Raw genomic sequence first — 19,319 nt, 5'->3', positions numbered from 1 at the left:
AATAGTGGCAGAATCATTTTTGGTAACTATTTATAATAAACATATTTTAGGAAAGTCTTACCAAACTGTCTGCAGTGAAACATGAAAACTATTTTCATTCCACACTTCTTAGACTTGGAATCACTTGTGTGCATTTGTTAGTATGGATCACTTGTGCACATTCATCACTTGTGCAATTTCTGCAATTACTGTTATCCTCCAGCTACACTCTTTTGCTAGAATTTGTAGAATGTGTTTCAGTGGCAGAAAGATATCCATCAGAACCAACCGTGGTAATGTTATTTCTGCATATGCTCTAAGGCCTTGGCTCAGTGGGGAAACGAAGTGGTACTAGATTTGCCTGGACATGCTGAAGTAAACCACTAAAATAAATGAGCAGTGTTTGGACAGTAGAGCTCTTTTGGTGATATAATCCAGTCTGACCCACAGAATTTAAGTTTGTGTTGCAAAAGTGCACTCTTTGCAAGCTTATCTGTTCTAGTGTAACTAAATTATGTCATTAAATTAGTGTAAATGCTTGTAAGAGGCACAAGAACTTACCTTCCTGGTAAAGCTTTCTCTTTCAAAAAATATACAGTTCAAAATTAGAGAATGCGCAGAATATAACAGAATTTTCAGACTTTTAGTTTAGATTTTTAATAGTTGAAGCCACAGTGTTGCTACAGTGCAGAATCACACTGTTCAAAATAAATGAAGAATTGTACTGCAACCTTAGGCAGGGGAGGATTGTAATCCAAACCAGTACTTTCTTTAAACAACCTAGTGGAAAAAGTATTAAAGTGATAGGTGTTTCATTCAGTGCTGCTTTGTTTCAGTGCTTTGTTTCAGCTACTTTAAGTTACATGTCTTCATCTTTCTAAGAAAGACAAGCATGTTGCAGCTAATTCTGCGGACTTTTCTTCTTGAGTTATCACCTGAATTGAAGCCCAGAGGAGTCAATGGAAGCTTTTCCCCAGCAGTTTCAGTAGGATTTCTATCAAGCTCTTAAACCATAATTGGGGTCTTTTACTTTCCTGTCTAGCTAACTATGGGACAGAGGTGTAGAAGAGTAAGTTGTAGTTAATAAGGCTGTTTCTCAAAGATTAATGATGGTGAGATTAAGCTGCCCTTGATTCTACTATTTAATCCTGCTCTGATGGTTTGGCACCCTATAAGGATCAGAATATGTCTGTTGGCTGCTGTTCCTGTATATATGCATTGAGTCAGAGACCAATGATACTAGTTTTTGGTGACTGTGAAAAAGGAGAGAAAATACACTTTGCTTCTCTTCCCCTCACTACCCGTACCATACATCTTCCAGTTTTTGTAATTAGAAATCTATGTTCGAGACTTGTGATCTTTTTACAGCACCAGTATAAGTGACTCAGAGCAGTAATGGTATGTCTCTATTTGTGTTATTGCTCCTGTAGAATTTATGCACTCTTTGACCAATATTTCAGCTTCTAAAATTTGGTCTACATTTTGTATCCTTCTACATATAAAGCTACTAGGCTTTTAATACACTGGGTGATTTTTATAAGACTCAAAAAGCAGGGAGAGCATTTATAATGCTTGAAAGAATGAGAGCTGATCCATTTATATATGGCTTTTAAAACTCAGTAGCTCAGATCAAGAGTGAGAAGCGAAGACTGTGATCGCCATTGAAAAACTCCTCTTGTAGTTCAAAGGGGTTCCAAGGTATCACTGTCTCTTTGAAACTCAGAAGTTCTTTTTGACTCATCTACATAGAAAAGAGATGGAGACTGACAGCTAGCCAGAAGGTCAAACAGACAGAAAATCTTCCCCAGCTGACTTTGCTATGACTCTCATTTCATTCCACAAAAAAATTCTTTCCATTCCATTAATGTCTGATTAGATAGCAGAAATATTTTAAGAAATTATTAACAGTTATGAGGATGACAGCACTACAGGTGAGATAATTGGGTAACATGGTACAGACATGAAATGAGTTCTTCAATGTGAGGATTTGCTTCTGGGATTTCATACATTCACATACATTCATACATTCACATACATTTCATATGTATGTGTGAATGTTGATCTGTGATAGGGCAATAAAGAGTTATTCTGGGCTCAAAATGTATTTCTGGTGTGTCCCAGTCTGAGATCAGGGGCAGTACTTAGTGATAGAATTGTCAAGAAATTAGAATAATTCTTCTTGTATTAGTCAAACTTTCACTGCTGGATTAAGCATAACATTACCCTTAATTTTGGTTAATGAGCTTTATAGCACTTCAGTAGATTGCCCTATAGAGCAAACCATTGATTTTGAAGATGAATCTCCTGTACCTTAGAAAATACCTTTAATACTGGAAATAGTTGATAAAGCAGACATCATTTGGATAGTTGGGGAGAAGTCTTATAGCACTTTGATGCAATCACTTCCACTTGCATTTCCTTGCCAAACAGCAAAATGATACACATTCGAGAAGAAATCCTCTTACTAGTCACTTCCTCCCATTTAGTTTCTGTTTAGAATTATTTTTAAAGGCTGATTAAGTGTTTCTTACTTATTTTGTAGTTCTGAGGATCTAGAATAGAATAGAGCAAATACAAGCTGTTGCAAATTTGTTACCATTTTAAAGAATTACATGTTTAATACAAAAATGTGCTGCATAACAAATTCTTAATACAGCCTTATCCTCTCTAGGTTGTGAATGCAGCAAGCCATAACTCTGTCACTTGTTCCCTTGGGAGACTCTTATATAATCTGTCAGCTGTTTCTCTTGCTGTTCTTCATATTAAGCCAAAATTTTACTCTGTTTATTTCTATTCTGGTACACCTAACTTTGCAGCCTGGACTATTCAAATGAATCCACTCTCTTTTAAGACCAGATTATACAGCTTGTAGAAAGAGAAGTGCAGTAGCAAAGGCAATAATAGAGTTTTGTAAGGTTTCACAAGAGAGACTCAGACAGCAGAAGTGAACAGGCTGAGACATACTAACTCAGTGGAGCACCCTTCCAGCAGCAAAGACTAACCATGTGCTGGGCTACCTTAGGACAAGTGTAGTGAGGTCAATGGCAGTCATTATTACCCTCTCTATTCAGTACTTGTGAGTCTGCATCTGAAGTACTGTGCCGAATTTCAGCCTTCACAGTACTGAAGAGATCGACCAACTGCAGAGTTCGGTGAAGGGTCATTAATACGGTTAGGGGACTGAAACACAAGATGTACACAGAGCGAATGAGGGAGCTGTTTATCTGGCCTGGAGAAGAGAAGACTAAGAGGGCATCTAATTACTATCTCAGGTATCTAATAAGGGTTATAGGGGAGACCAGACTGTTCTCACAGTTGCACAACAAAAGGACAAAAGGCAACAGTCACAAGTAGCAGCAAGGTAAATTCTCACTGGGTGTAAAGAAAAACTTTGTCATAGTGAGTGGCTAAGCAATGGAACAAGCAGGTTGGAGACTTGGCTTAGCATCCTTGACCTGATCAAGCTTTCAAGCTAGCTGTGCATTGAGGAGAAGGAGGTTGGACTAGATGACCTCCAGAGGCCCCTTCCCATCTAAATTGTGATTCTGTTGGGGGGTGAGGTGAGGAGAGCAGTATGTTATAATTAACAGTTTAAATATGAAAGCGAGAAAAAGCAAAAGCCAACACTTTACATATGATTAGACTAAAAACTAAAGCATTGCAGAGATATAGCCCTCTGAACAAGTGGTAGGTATATACTTTTTATGCAAAATTATAATTACTAGCATTTTCCTTCTCTAGATATTCCCTTTCTGGTTTACCCAGTTTAAAATGTATGTATATACTAAGCATTTTATAACCCTCTGCTAATGAAAAAGAATGTGGAAATACAGTGCATAAGGCAAACAACTGGTGCTATATATCATTCATGGAATGCTTTAATAAAATCTGGGGCACTGCAGGCTTCTTAGGTGATGTTCTTGCACTGTATTTACCATTCAATGAATAACTGAAAAAAACCCTTAAGAAATAAATGCAAAGTAGTTAGTGGCTAGTGCACACACACAATGAAGATATCATTGTATACATTATGTGTCTCCATCTCTGAGAACTGAGACAATTGTGTGTGATGGTATGAAAAGGGATGCAAGTGACCTAATCATTTTGTACAGTTGGCTGAGAATAGATGTTGACATCACTAAATAGAAGCACCTTATGTCAAAAATTGGCACTCTGTCCTTATTACACCAAAGAGAAAGAAGGACTGTGTACAATATGTAATAGTTTTGGAAAGAAAGCTAGTTGTGAATGCATAAGCACTTGGCATGAGAACATTAGAGTTCTGAATGCAAACCCACTAATACAAAAATTGTATTGACAGGGAATTACTTGAATTTTTCTTCAATGTGTGTAGAATATTCATTTACATAGTTGTTTCAAGGCATTTATTCTCTTTATGATTTTTTAATGGATAAAATCTAATTAAATATATCTTAATCCATTACAGAAGTAGTTTGAAATGATTTTTATCTGTCCACATAATTAAAGCTTCTAAGCCTACTTGTGGGGAGGCTTCAGTGACAGGAGCTAGGTAATTCTGATATTTTTGATTCACATGCTGCCAGTTGGCTGAGACTACATGTGTCACATACAATGGGTAGAGGGTGAATTCCACAACTCAAGCACCACATTTCCTGATTTTGGTTGTACATCATTTATTCCTGTTTTTTTGTATTGTTGAAAGTGGGTTTCATGGTCTGTAGAGAGCACCTTATGTTTCTGTGAGATTGCCATATGCAACATGGAGGCCATACAAGATAATTTAACTTACTTTGTTTTGCTTAATTTCTGGTGCATTTAAACTTTTTTTCCACTATGTCTTTTAATCTCAGCATGCTCTTAAATTTTCTAAAATGAAGGTCCCCTGCATTCAGGGATAAGGGAGACAGAGAAATTCTAGTTTGTCCTGTACTATTGAGTTCATTTTTCAACTGTGCAAGATGGTCTCTCCAGCATCAGATCCACCCTCTCTGAGTGCACACTCAAGCCCAGTCCTGTACCTGTCCATGATGACTGTTGTCAGTGTGTATAACTTGTTAGGAAACTGTGTTCAGGCTTGGGTGTTGCTACTTAAAACAGAGGGGAAATAAACTCAGTTGCCCTGAATTAAAGCTTCAGTGAATCCTCTAAGAGGGAGCAAGGGCCAACATCACTGGATTTTTTTTTATTTTTCTTTTTAAGCAGGCATCTGTGGTAGATCCTGCCTAAACCTCCAATACAGAGAAGAGCCCCTTGCTTCCACATGGCCACAAATCTGGATGGGTCTGGGATGCAGACTTTCTCTGAAGACTGGTATACTCTACTACAAAACCTAAACCCCAGACTTAACCATGCTTAGACTATTATTCTTATGCAATTACAGCACACTTAGGTTATGATGAGGTTGTAAGAAGCACAGGTTGTCCATTTCTTCCTCTTCCAGAAGAATTTTGACAAAGATGTGAAGTAAGTACTTGTATTCCACTCTTCCTGCACCTCCTGTTATCCTGGGGTGGTATTTTTTCAAGCTGTCTGCTCCTGAGTCTTTCTCTGGTGTCAAAGGAGTGCAGAGGGTGGAAGGGCCTGAGGGCACTGAGCCTCCTGCATTTCTGAGCTGGTAGAAAGCTCCCTAAGGACTTTTGCTAACACTGCATGTTGGATCAGCCTCTGAAGTTTAACTCTCCAGATCCAGGAGTAGAAAGGTTATTTGTTAATTCAGTTATGGTTTATGCACAATTTATGTTCTGTCCTGATATTTTTTAATTGTCTGAGAAATATATTCTCAAAAACAAAAGGTTAATTTAGCCCCAGAGTAACAAATAAGATGTTGTAGCATACAGGAATATACATTTACATTGGCACTTCAAAATGCATTTTCTGATTTAGCAATATTAAAATAATTCCAAGTAAGTAGAATGCTCAATGGATGTGAATGCATTTTTAATTTAGTATTTTATTATTTTTAATCCAGTTACTCTTAAATTTTGTGATAGTGTTAAAAGCACATAATGGAGGTGTAATGATGGAGCACACTTGGCAGCCCATAGTCGTGCTTTACAAGTCTGTATGGCCTTGGCAGAAGCAGACTGTAGTTGAATGCTAGTTGCTGTCCAATGCCATGTCCTTTAGGATTGCTTGCAAAGATGGAACTTCTTTCCTTCTCCCTTTCCCTCTAGCTGTATTTTTCCCCTGAAAACAAATAAAGGAAAATCCAAGTTGGCTACCTGGAATACTTAAACATCTAATTGGGTAAAGCTTTACCACTCGTATATTTTTAATGATTATGCAAAGTCAGTGGGAATACTTGTGAATTATTACTGTGCTTTCTTGTACCAAAGCCTAGAAACTGTCAGTTGCTGTACACCCTATTAGAGATGCATTCCAGCCGCTTCTTATTTGTGTCACTCAATTTTATGATCAAAACTCAACTGTTTGTTTAAAAGTATTGGAAAAGGTAAATATGATTCAATAGAGCTATGTCCTAGAGAACAGATTGCTTCTAGCTGTTCTGGGGGTTTATTTTATACTTTGCTGAAAAAGATGCATTCTAAATTATCTAAGTTATACATTCGTGGTGGGAAAGCGCTGAATGGTAAAAGTTGCTGTAGAGGGTAATTAAAATGGAAACTACATAGTAGCATGTAGCTGTTTCCACAGCTGCAGAAGCCTTCAGGCTCTGGGTACCCTTTGATGAAACAGAAAACAAAGCAAAACGAAACAAAAAATACAGAGAGAAATTTGAGACCTTTATCCTCATCAAAAGCAATGTACTGTTTCTTTTTTTCCATTTTAACCACCTGTTTATTCTTTGTTATTGCTGTATTCTGCTAAATTTACTGTTGTGCTGTGTAGTTTTAGTACTGTGTACTAAAAATAACACTTTCTCCTTTCCTCCTGCACTCTTCTTTTATTGCTGTAGGCAAGCTCTGCAACAAGCTTGCAAGCATATCTAAAAGGCTGAGTGTTTGTTTTGGTTTGGTCTGGGTGATTTATTGCAATTCAATGCTTCTTGAGTCAATATCAGAGCAAGTTTGGTTGCTTTGTCTCTGTTTTCTCCCACAGGATGCTAACTAACTCACCTGTTCTGACAATAACATTCACTCTGCAGCAGTGATAGTCTAGGTGTGTTCTGTATTAAGAAGTATTATTAAGTATTTAGAATTAAGATTTGCCCTACTGAAGCAGTCAAGTAACAGGAATACCCTTTATTTCACTCTATTTTGCTCAGCCCCCTGAATTAGGTGGGATGAACCTGGGCCTTATTGTTTTCCTAAAAGTTGCATGTCCTAAAAAAAATTGAATACACAGGGATGGCTGTTCTTGCATAGAATGAAAAATGTTAGCCTTCACTTCTGGAGAAAAAATAGTTCATGTAGAGCTTAAAACTTAAAAAAATTGAAGGTAACGATGCTATAAATTTTAAATTTGTTGACTCTTTTTTTGTTACTTTTGTAATTATCAATTTGAAATTTGTTTGATTGCAGGCAGTTGCCCGAGTGAACATTGTTTCAGTTTCTGATACATTGAACTCAATTGAACATTGTTGCAGTGTGATGTGTTTAATGTAAGTTTGGCTTCTGGGCATTTGAAAACTGTACGTAATTGACTATAACCAAATGCAGTTGGATGTGGTTAACCTGTTACTGGTAGTGTTAACTGTGATTGGAAGTGGTGTTTTTTAAATTATTTTGCAACATTTTTTTTTTTTTTTAAATTACTCTGTTACTGCTACAAGACTGCAGTCTATGGGTCCAGGCTGCTGTAAGCAGTCACAGTGAAGTAAAAAAAAGTTCCCTTAGCTGCAGGAGTTGTGCCCATGCCCCCTTACTGGTTATTACATTTTTGCTGATGTCAAGTGGTAAATAGAAGAACCGCAAAGCAGTGTCACAGCAGGGAGCCTGGTCTGAATTGTGTGTGCTTTCCCCACTTACATGCAGGGCCTTGAACCATTTTCACTGTTTGGAAAACTCCAAGCCTAGATAGATTGTCAGTTTAAGAGAAGGGGGTGTGGTTCAGTTGTGCATGTTTGTTTAACATGAAGGCTTCAAATATTAGTGAAAATGGAGAGAAGCAATTTTGAAACACAGTACTTGCACTTTAGTGCAGTACCTGCACTAAAAAACTGTGTACCCAATATAGGGGATTATCCAGGGAGGCCTTCAGGACTTTGCGCTGTTTATGCAAACACATCATTTATAGACTGTAGATATATGCGAGTGGGGAGGTACTCATTCTTCACCCTGTTCGTGTCCGACCTTTTCCCGTGCGAGGCCGTGGCAGAAAGCCCCCCCAGTCCGCTATTACCGGGATAGAGAAGGCGGGCGCGCCTCTGAGCTGCCCCCCTCTCGCTTCCCCGCCGCTGCCGGCAGACGGGCCGGGCTGGGCGGAGGCGGAGGGCGCGGCTCTAGCCGCCGTTCCTTTACGCGCGGCCCCGGTTTCATGAATGAAATCCAATCGGCGCGCTAAAAATAGAACGTGGGGCTGCAGACGTCACAATGCGCGCGGCTCCTGCCGGCCCTGCTGCCGCCCTGCCGCCCCATCAGCGCCGCGGGGCCGGGCGGGCAGAGTATCGCCGGGGGCATGCAGCCTCCCTCCCAAGTCCGGCTGGCTCCTGGCGCTGCCCCGCCGCCGTAAGGAGCCCCGGGAAAGGGGCGCGGCGGCGGCTGCCACCCCGCTCCCGTCCCACCGGGGCCGGAGGCCAGGCTCGCTGCGTGCACCCCGGCGGCCGCCTGCCGGGCATCCCGCCCTCCCGGGTAGGTCCCGCGTCGCCCTGGCGCGATCGTGCTCCGACTTGGGGGCGCACCCTCCGCGGCTGCGTGTGCGAGGCCGTGTCGGGCTGGCAGCCAGCGGCTCCGCAGGGCGCGGGTGGCGGCGACCTGCGGGTACTGTCTCCCCGCAGGTGCGCTCCCGCCTCGTCGGGAGAAAGGAGGAGGCAGCCTCCCTCCCCGAGGGCAGAGAAGGCTGAGTCCTTGATGAAGCTCATCTGTCTGGCTTCCTTTTCCAGTGAGGCCACAAGATGCAAGGCAAAAATAGAGAGGTACGATGCGTACGGGGAGCAGAAACCTCCTGGCGCTTGGTACTTACGAGTGTAATTTACTAAAAACCTGACAGATTTCTCTTTTTCTCTTTTTTTTTTTTCCTCCGTGCTGTGTCTATGGAGTCTGTTGTGGGTTGCTGTGACAACAGCAGGAGGCTGCTGGGGGGTCTTGCAGCACACAGATTATCAGGTGTCTGTGTCGGTACCTGTTTGGGGCCATAGAAAACGGCTGTAGAGGCAAACGTTAGGGCTTTAATTTAAGTCAACCTTTAGTGGGTGTTGTGGCATCCCACATGTAAAGCAAACATAAATCAGTCGCGGGACAGACTGAGGTAGTCTAGTTGGGAGCTCCAGGTTGCTTTCTATCAATCAAGGCACTACTCAGGCTCAGAAGGCAGCAACATACTTGTTTAAAAAATGGTAATAATAAAAGAAAGCCCTTGAAGCTCTGGTCACAGCAAGAGCAAGGAAGTGATGCCAGAATATTCTCAATGACTTTGTTCATCCTCAGTTTGTGTACTATTTCAGGACACACAGCTGACTCAAAGCCAAATGTTCAGCTTGAACTGTAATAGAAGCTGAGGTGGAAATTACTTTGTTCAGTGTGCATAAGGGGAGTTCTTCAGATGCTGGGCTTTCTAGGCAAAAATAAAGCATATGTGGAGAAAAACAATGTTCTAAGGGCTACATTTAAGAGTTGCCATACTTACTCAAGTAGCAGTTGAGTGGCACATCTCTGTAGAAGCTGTATTTCAAGACTGGAAGTCACAGTACATAGAAACAGAATAGCTTAATTTCTTTATATATTTTTCCTCTCCCATTAGGTTATGATTTTCTTTTATATGCACATTGGATTTGTATGCCAGATTTTATGTCTTGGGTATACATTGTATCTATACACTATTAAAGGGGAGAGGGTTGGGAGGGAGGAAAAGGCACAACACTTGGTAACTTCAATATATGTACTAGGGTTCTTTAAGTGACTTAAGGAGCATAAGATCTGGAGCAGGCTCAGATGCGTAGAAGTATTTTTATCCAAGAAGAAATAAACATCAATTTTAGCTCTCAGGAGCTTTCTAAAACTCCTGCCCTTTTAAAACTCCAAGCTTCACAAGTACTGTAGAGCATTAGGCTGAGAGGAAGAGCTGATCACTTGACCAGTAAATCTCAACATTTGATTCTTTCCTAATACATTTTATTCAGTGGAAAAATGTTTAAGTCCTGCATCCAGATGTTGCCCTGTGCTAAAGGAGATGAAGGACAGAGAAGCCTCGAAACAGGAGAAGGAAAGGAGCAACAGGTATTTGACAAGCTTCTCCCTTGCTCCCATCTATCCTGCTAAAAGAGCATGTTGTAGGACAAAGTACGTGAAGGAAAGGAAAGGAAAGGAAAGGAAAGGGAAAGGATGAGCAGTCTGCTGCATACAGCAAACTTGAAGCTCATATCAAGGCAAGTCTGACTGGTGAGAATGCACCCTTGGATCACTGACTGCGTTTCCATAAAAGAGATCAAAACCTTGTGGTGAAGGAGTGAATGGTGGTACACTGTGTGAATTGCTGCAGCTTGCAGTATGGGGGGTTATAGTTGGGCCCTTTATTACCATGGGTAGGTTTGTGAAGTATATTCCCTTTGACTCCCATCCAACATAATTCTCCTTTTCTGTTTTGCGCTGCTTTCTGTCTGACATGAAAAACACAAGATGGCAATTTCCCTCTTCTTTTTTTTTATTTTTTTTTTTATTTCAGGAATGAATGTCTGTGTGGCACTATATACAACTAAACTTCACATATACTCACCTCCTGCACAATTCAATTCATGTTGCTGGTTTTACATTTGAGACATGAATACAGAACTTGACCCAAGATCTGAAATTAGTGTTTATCTTAAGTCTGCCATCCTGAAGTCTTTACTTTTCTAGTCAGTGTTGAGGTCTTTGGGGGATTTTTACCTGCTGTCACTATGAGGCCTCACTTTCCTTATGTAGTTTCCTTGTAGCAATAACATATGGGAGTCAATAAAATCACATGTAACATCTTTCTAACATCTCTGATTAACAAAAAGGAGAATGCAAGAGAAATGTCACATAAAGTTCAATGAAACAAGAGGAGCCTGGTTCTCTCTTTTGGAAGGAAAACAAGCACAGAAAGTGAATTCAACAGTGTTCTGTGCTAGAAGGTCAACAGTGTCTCTGGAATATTTTTCTTTGTTTGTAACTCTAGCAAAACTTGATAAATATTTTCCCCACAGAAATGCACAAAAGTTGGGAGAATGCCTTGTTTGGTAGTTATTGTTGATTTGTTTATTTTCCTTCTGTACTGTTGGGGAAACTGCTCAATGTTGTTACCAAACAGCATACATGTCAACACCTGTCCTTAGAAATGGCTAAAATCAGTAACAACTTATGCTAGAATATCAGTAATTTAATGCTGTACAAATTTCTGATGCTCCTAATTACATAGGAGTAAAATCAGGGATTTCATGTAGTTTATTACCATGAAACCCAGTAGTGTTGAATTAGGCCTTTCCAGTGATCCTTCTTTTAACCTCAAGTTTTATGTTATCCCGGATACTCCTGAGCATTGCAGTCACTAAAGATTCAGCTGTAGCTTTGCCCCAGTTATGTTGGTCCAGATAGCAGACTAGGAGCCAGATCACCTGATACTCTATGTACATTACTGGGTCATGCGTTGCAGTAGCAGGGAACCTAGGGATTGAAAAGTTGGTGCTGAAGACCACGTGTGCAGCGTCCATACTGCACACATTTCAGGGGCAAAGGGTGTTACTTCAGATAAACTTTAATCTGGTCCTGCAGATTGAGTGCTTGCTTATTAGTGGTGGGTGGCACATCTTCCACTTCAGATTCATCTGAAAGGAAGTCAGTTTGTACACTCCGTGGCTGCACCTGATGTGAACCAAAGCATGGAGAATTTTCTTCAAAAATGTACTCTTGATCTGAACTAAAATGCTAGTAGAGGAGCACCCTTAATCTGCTTCTGCAGTGTAATCTTTTGTTGCAGAAGGAGGACCAATCTAAGGACTTCAGTGCACAGTGATATTTATAGGTGGCTGCTTTATAAAGTACCAGCTGTTTGGTGATGGTTATCGCCATCAATGGGTATTGTACATTCTTCAGTTACTTAATTTCAAGCCACTTTTATTAATGTCAGCCACAGTTAATTTCAGTTTGTGATGATATGACAGATTGTGACCCACAGCAATGCCAGATCTTGGTTACTGCCTAGTCTGCTCTAGACATCTCTGGGAAATTGAAAGAATAGTCAGTTGTAGCCAGCTGTATCTGTAATCCTGACAAAACACATTGGCAAAGCTAAAGTGTCAGCCTTAAATGAGTAAAAAATGTACCAGCTATGGATTATTTCCCTTTTTCCAGGGATGGGTCCAGTGTGGCCACCCTTCCTCACATCTCTGCACAACAAGAAAGAAATAAAAGGAGGCATAAGGGACTGCCCTGCTTTGTGGCCTGTTCTTGAGGTAGCCTCTGGAAAATCGGTGGAAGGAAGGGTGGCAGTGTTGCAGGCTTTCCCACCATACAGAAAACACTCACCCAGGATTCTCATACTCAAAGTTCTGAAACAGTTAAATGTCCTTCACCTGCTGTATGGATTAATTTCTAGAGAAATGAAAAAAGGTCACAAAAGATATTGCAAGGTGTGTTGCAGGTCAAAATAATATGTAAGCTGCTCAGTGTAATCAGCTTGTTGATTTTTGCCCTCCAGGTCTTCCAGAACTTGTCAGAAAATTGACATAGCTCAAGTCTAATGCTGAGCTTCATATTTGGATCTCTATTTGGTCTGATAGTCTGTAAGTGTGTATAGCAGGTACCTGTGGACTGCACTTTTTCAGGAGGCTCAAGAGAACCACTTATTGTACCTAAAATTAGATATTTTCTTGCTCAGCTGTTGAGCTTCGGGGCACTCTGTTTTATACAATAAAGAAGAATTTGTATTTTGCTACTATATCTGATTTTTGGTCATCTGAGGAAGTACTCACTTTTACTGATCAAAAGGTGTTGTGTCATCGCAGACGTAGGTCAGGCTTGACAGAGTTGTAATAATTAGCATTCAGAAACAAATCTGGAGTCAAGCATGCTGAGAAAGAGCAGACTGACAGGCTTCTGATACTACAAGCCATGAGTTACTACACCTCTACAGTTTCTACAAAGGTTATGGTGATGATCTGACTGGGAAATTTTCTAGGTAAATATAGAAATGTGTTTTGTCTTCAACTTTGCTTCTTCCTTAGAGGCTGCTTCTTTCATTTCTGTGTGTGACCATGGTCAAATTTTTGCTCCCTTTCAAATTTGAGGGATAGAGCAGGGATCAAGGCAGCTGAATGAAGGCTTCTCAGAACATCTTTCTTCCAGCAAAGCATACAAAGCGAAGGGTAGCATCCAGGATTACATCTGATGCCTGTTGGCCAAAAGCTGCCATGAAAGAAGCTGGTTCAGGCAAGCCAAGAGGAGTCTGTCTTGATAGCAGCCTCAGTACTTACCTTCTTCAACTGTATCGAATTTTGGCTGTGTTCTGTGAGATTTATTTCTTTGTTGATACTGACCATAAATTGAAACACCCCAACTATCCTAGAATAACTGAAAAAGGGAAGAACCCCTATGAGAGATAAAGGTGTTCCTGCTGACCTGCACTCTTCTTTTGTGGGCAACAACAGCCAGGGTTATCTCATCATCTCATACAATGAAGAAACATTTCAGTCAGCTACCCTTCTCTTTCTACCCATGGCATCCAAGGTTCTCACATTTGAGATCAGGTTAGCTTTAGAATATAAGAGCTTTTCTCCATTTTCTCAATTCCCAATCACTGTTACTGTCTTCTGTCAATGGGCCAGGTAGGGCAAGTAGTTTATAAATTCCAGAGTTAATCTTGAATTTCTTCCTCCTGAGTCAGTCTCTTCCTTTACAGTCTTTCCATGTAAATTTCCAGAACTTTAAATAATAGCAAGAGGGCAATGCCTCTTTATCCTGGGTGAGAATCCAGGCTGATACATATCGTGCCCACCTTTGTCCCCTGGTGACCCAGTGATCTAATCCCACCTTGATTCTTCTTACCCTTTGTCATCAGCAAGTGCTTTAGCTAGCCCTTAACCTTTCCCCATATCGAGCTGTCTGTGAATTCTATGCTTTTGCACAAATGAACAGTAAGTCCTTCTGTCTTCTCCCCTGGCATATATATGTTAATCTGTTAAGACTGTGAAACATGGCCGGTTATATTGAGAATGAGCATTTCACACGCTTGTTCTGGCTCGTGTGTATTTTGGTCCTTGCCAGCATGCTGGTGCCTTAGGATTTTGGAGTGTAAAGTAGTGACTTCAGTGCCTGAAGAACTGGCATTCTGCATCTCCTTTTTGTTACCATGGTTGCAAGCAGTAATTTTGCAACTTGGGGATGGGGGTAAGAGCATTGCATTGTCTTGTAAATTTTTGTTGTACTCCTTTTGATATGTAATTGTGTAATGGCTTTCTGAAAGAGTCACTCCAAAACTATACTCAAAAATACATCTCCAGAATAGATTGAAAGATGGGAGTACCTACAAATGCTCTTTCTTATAGTTTCAAAAGATTGTGGTTTTCAGGGATAAATGTTGATTGTCTTACTACCTTACTGATGAGCTCAGTTTTTCAAACCATTTCCACTCGCACCATTCATACGAAATGGTGGTAGATTCCTGTGTCTGTTTCCATTAGATTCCTCCAATAAGATTGTGACTTCATAATTGTCAGGTCGGCGTGTTGTTTGAATGACTTCCTGATTTGTATGTTTGGCCAAATTACTTGAGACAAGTTGGAATTATTAAAAACTACTGAGCTGGCAAGTTTCTTACATGCTGTCACTGAACCTTCAGCTGAAAGGTTTGCTCTTAACACAAGAACTAAGTAACATGATTACTTGTTTTTATGCTAAGAGGTGCTATCTCAGTCTTACAAGACATGTTTAAGTACTGAGCTAAGAAGTAAAGGCCTGTAGGATCTCTCTGTAATCACTGATTAATGTAGATACTTACTGCTTTGTGGTGTTTTGCTGAAGAGAAAAGGGTTGATAATTAGCTACCTGCCCTTGAAAAAATCTTGATATTGTTTTGTATATGATTTAAAATATTTAGACATTTCAGGATGGGCTGTTAGCTGCATAGACAGGGAGATCCATGAGTAGATTCCTAATCCTGCACAGGGAAGTCACTGTTGGGTTTGGATCTTCATCTACTTTCTTTCCAGCAAAGTGCAATTATAGCTTTAAATATATTAAAATTAATTCTCAAAAGAAGACAATCTCATGGTTAGGATCTGGTTATTTTTTGTATATGAATATGCCTATATTAATACAGAGAGAAAGAGATTGTTTGTGTCTGTTGTGTTCAATCTGTGTACCAGTGGACTAGATGATCAAGTGATATGCTTCATCTACAGATTATCTAAAAAGGTGGTGTTTCATTACTGAGGCTGACCAGCCAGAGGGATCTGCATGCTATGGCAACCACAACTGTTTTTAAGTGATAATAATAACAACTCATTCAGCAGTAAGGTAAAACTACACAGAAAAAGAAAAAAAAAAAAGAACAAGCACCCTACAGCAATTTGAGGTGAAGCAATAGAGAAAGAAATCAGTGTCTGTAACCATCTGCAAGCCATGGTTCAGAACAGTAACCTTAGACTTCTTTGGAAATAAATCAGCTCTATTTAGAATAGTTCTTTTGTGCTAATCAATTTGATAAATTAAATGGCTCTATCTTAGGTCTTGAGTCTACTCACATCTCCTGATTTCTGTTGCCTCTGTCTCCTCTTCGTCTGCAAACAATCACAGGTGACAATGTAAAAATAGAAACATCCTAAGAGATTTTTGAGATCCTGTGTTATTCTTGAGGGTATCTTTTTTTCATTTCCATCCATCTGCTCATCTTTCTTTATAACTGGATTAAGCAGGTGAATCTTTAACTGCTTTCTTTTGGGACCTGCCATATTTGATCAAATCTTTCCCTAGTAGGTTTCTTGATGCTTGTCGTTTGATAGCCTTTCTGTCTTTCTGGGTTTTTTTTGGCAGTGTCCTTTCTGAGACTGGTCACACTTCCAGTAACTTTCCTCTTACTTTAAGCTATTCTGTTTTCTTGGTAAACTAAACTAATGCAGGCTGTAGGTTGGTTTTAGCAAGTTTTTCACTGGTCTTGGAATTTTATGCTGCTTTTTTTTTTTTTTTTAATTAAGCTCCATATAAGCTCATTTGCTCTTGTCTAACCAGTTTTGTTTCAGTTCCAGTTGGTCTTCCCAGCTGTTACCAGTCTTTCAGAACTCAAATCTAGAGGGTTTATTTCATTTAAGTTTTGTAAATAATGTTTATCATTTTTAATCAGTCTGATTATATAATAGCTTTAGCACAAGCTTAACCTAGAGGGTACCGTAAAAAAAACCTCAACTAACTGTGGCTGTATTTTTAAAGTCTTCTACATATTCCTGGCGTTAATCATTCCAGTAGTCAGAAAGCTTCTGGCTACATCTGTAAGCATTTAGTCCACATGTTTTGCTAATTGTTTATACTGTAATTTTTTGTTTGCATCTGTATTTATTTGCGGTGTCTAAATAGCTGTCCAGGCTTCTGTCTGTGAGCCTCTTCAGGAGCTATTGCTGTTTTAATCACTTCCTGAAAACTAGTGAAAAATATTAAAATTCTTGCATTTTTAATAAATAGGTACTCTGTATATAATAGTGTGGATTTAGGAGTTCCCTTAACATTGTCTCAGATCTCTACTTTTGTTTTTCTTCCCAGTTTATTTTAATCTCTGTCCTGTGCAGTATTGAGTCATGCTAAAAATATCTTCATTAGACTGCCATTGATCTACAAAAGGGCATTCAAGCATGTTGTGTCTGAGTTCTATGATAACTTTGCTTTAATTTAGTAAGTATATAGGAAATTTAAAACAAAAATAAAGTTAAATCATATTTTGATGTGTTCTTTTCCAGGATTCTCAAATAATTACACTGATTTTGCTTGTTACTTTTATTTGGATTTGCCTATTAATTTTTAACTCACTTTGTTATCCTCTTGGAAATTATTTTAAAATTCCAGACTCTTTACTTAATACATATTTTGTGACTGACTGAACTGCATTTTTGCAGAACTACCATTTAAGAACTTTTGAAGAATTTTTAAATCAGATTATTATATAAAACCTCAGCTAATCTTTGTAACAGCATTTTAATGAAATATTGGGTTGGAGGAAAATTGGTTTGCCATCTCTCTGCTTGATAGTTTAAAACCAGCCAGACACACTGACTAGCCACACTCCTTCATTTTGTTTTCCAGCCTTGTAAATATTTCCACATTCCATCTGTGATGTCTAGTCCATGCATGAATAAAATATGAAGTAATTTAATAACACATATTATGTGAGGGGGAGCTGTTTATTCTCAGACTTGAAATGAGACATTTTTAAATCACACACTGAAACCTCTTGGGTTTTTCTTACTTATTCAGGGGCCTGTCTTTGAGGCTGTGGTGTACAAATATGTTTCATTCTCTCTAATGTGGAAAAAAAGGTATTGTTTTTGTACTTTTATTTATATCTTGTATTCTTGGAAAGAATGTGGAGGAGAAAAGAGGAGTTAGCTCTCACTTTTTTTCTTGTATTTGGACTAATGGAGACGATGATGCAAAACCCATGGGCCATCCTAAGAGGTATTAGCCTCATAGGAGCTTGCATCCAACAAGTAGCTGAGGTTGGATTGCAGAAAGGTGACTGAAAGTCTCTGTAGTCCTTTACTTCAAGACTAGTAACCTTTCAGGGTGCAGGTTACAACTCGGATGAAGGGATAACGGCAATATCTTAATAGCTTTGTTTCCTTATCATCTAAAACCTCTGTGCCAGCATAACAAGTTGATATCACAAGGCCATGAGGGTTTACATTGCAGTACATATTCACATGTATGTTTGAAGCTGTTATTTGCTCTACATTTGAGAAATTGCAGAGCTCCAGTTGTGCAACCATGTACTTGTGCCAGGATGAAGTTCTGGGCCTGTGTTTCAGTTTAGTGTAGGACAGCTCTCTAGATATATTCTTACGTGCTAGTCTGTGCTGTAGCATTTCCATAAGCATCCAATGTCTGTGAAAACATCAGTGTAACACGGTAGTGCCATAAACTCATCCATGCACCTTGCTGTCTGTGTGGTCTCTAATTCCTCCTATTCACAAGTAAATAACGATTGTAGCTATACCTTAGCCATGATAGCTATTAGCATGCAATCTGTGTCCAAAATTTTAAATAAATGGGTAGCATTTAGTTCTAACATTGACTTCCGTTTCACTTTAAATAGTGACAGAATACAGTTAAAATTAGTGTTTGCCTAGTCATTACTAAGTATGCTTTTTCTTGAATCATAACAGTACCTCTGACAGTGAAAAATGGACATGAGGACAGTTTGTATCTATTATTTTAAACAGCCTGACAGTTAACATATATTCTATATTTATGTGCAAATAAGATATGAATATTAAAGAAGGTATTAAAACAAATAACTTGGCTTCTTTATTTGTAGTGCTTTACTCTCAGGAAAAAGGACACCATCATTCCAGATGATGACCTGTGTTTCATTGATTAGAATGCTGTAGGTTTCCTTGCTGAAATAATTATTAGGCAAGCCTTCCTGAGCATGTTTGTACCCTTCATTTTCCCTTTTCTCCCTCCTTGATTGTAATTTTCTGTCAGAGACCAGAGTGCTCAGCAGACTACTAGACATTTGAAAATCAAAATCAGATATATCAAACTATGATCCTGCATTACTTTATATGAAAATACCACATTCCTTTATATGAAAATGACATACTGCAGTAAACTTAACAGGACTTATTTTTAGTTTTTCAAATATCAATTTTTTCCAGCTTATATTCATATCCAGGCTTTGTTCAATATGTTGCCATAGAATATTTAAGTAAATATTTTCAATAATAACTTTACATGAAGGTAATGTCTTCAAAAATCATTTTCCATTGTCAAGTGAAAAATAATTTGTAGGTATAGATAAGTATATTTGTAAGTTCCTGCTGGGCTGTTAGGTTTCATTTTAGTACATGATTTGTACACACTTTTCCTTGGAAAATTTGGAGTGTGTGATACATGAAGGATATAATGGGAGTTGTGTTTTATGGAAAACAGAGTCTCTGCAATCATCTTACAATTCAGTTTTATTGTGTGCATATAACTAAAACCATCTGTGTGACTTGCTGTTAGTAATATTATTTGGACAGCCCTAAATCAAATCCTGAATGAGCAAGGTATGGAAGGCAGGTTTATACTGGTATCCTT

General features: G+C 39.1%; 1 protein-coding gene across 3 annotated transcripts in view; it reads left to right on the top strand.

Annotated features, from left to right (window-relative positions):
* Positions 1–19,319, top strand: part of RHOBTB1 (Rho related BTB domain containing 1) — a 53,717-nt gene that overhangs the window by 8,942 nt on the left and 25,456 nt on the right. Inside the window, exon 1 of one of the 3 annotated variants that reach the window (XM_057421527.1) lies at positions 8,550–8,711. The exons of the other annotated variants lie outside the window; for them this stretch is intronic. The gene's annotated coding sequence lies outside the window, so the exon portion shown is untranslated. Of the gene's footprint in view, positions 1–8,549; positions 8,712–19,319 lie in introns of those variants that run through there. 3 annotated transcript variants of the gene reach the window in all.

The sequence above is a fragment of the Pezoporus wallicus genome, unplaced genomic scaffold (genome assembly GCF_028554395.1).
Source record: "Pezoporus wallicus isolate ANWC-B61680 ecotype Strahan unplaced genomic scaffold, APGP_CSIRO_Pwel_v1 contig_4816, whole genome shotgun sequence".
Taxonomy (NCBI): Eukaryota; Metazoa; Chordata; class Aves; order Psittaciformes; family Psittacidae; genus Pezoporus; species Pezoporus wallicus.
The sequence above is the reverse complement of the archived record's forward strand: the minus strand, read 5'-3'. Positions and strand labels throughout refer to the sequence as shown.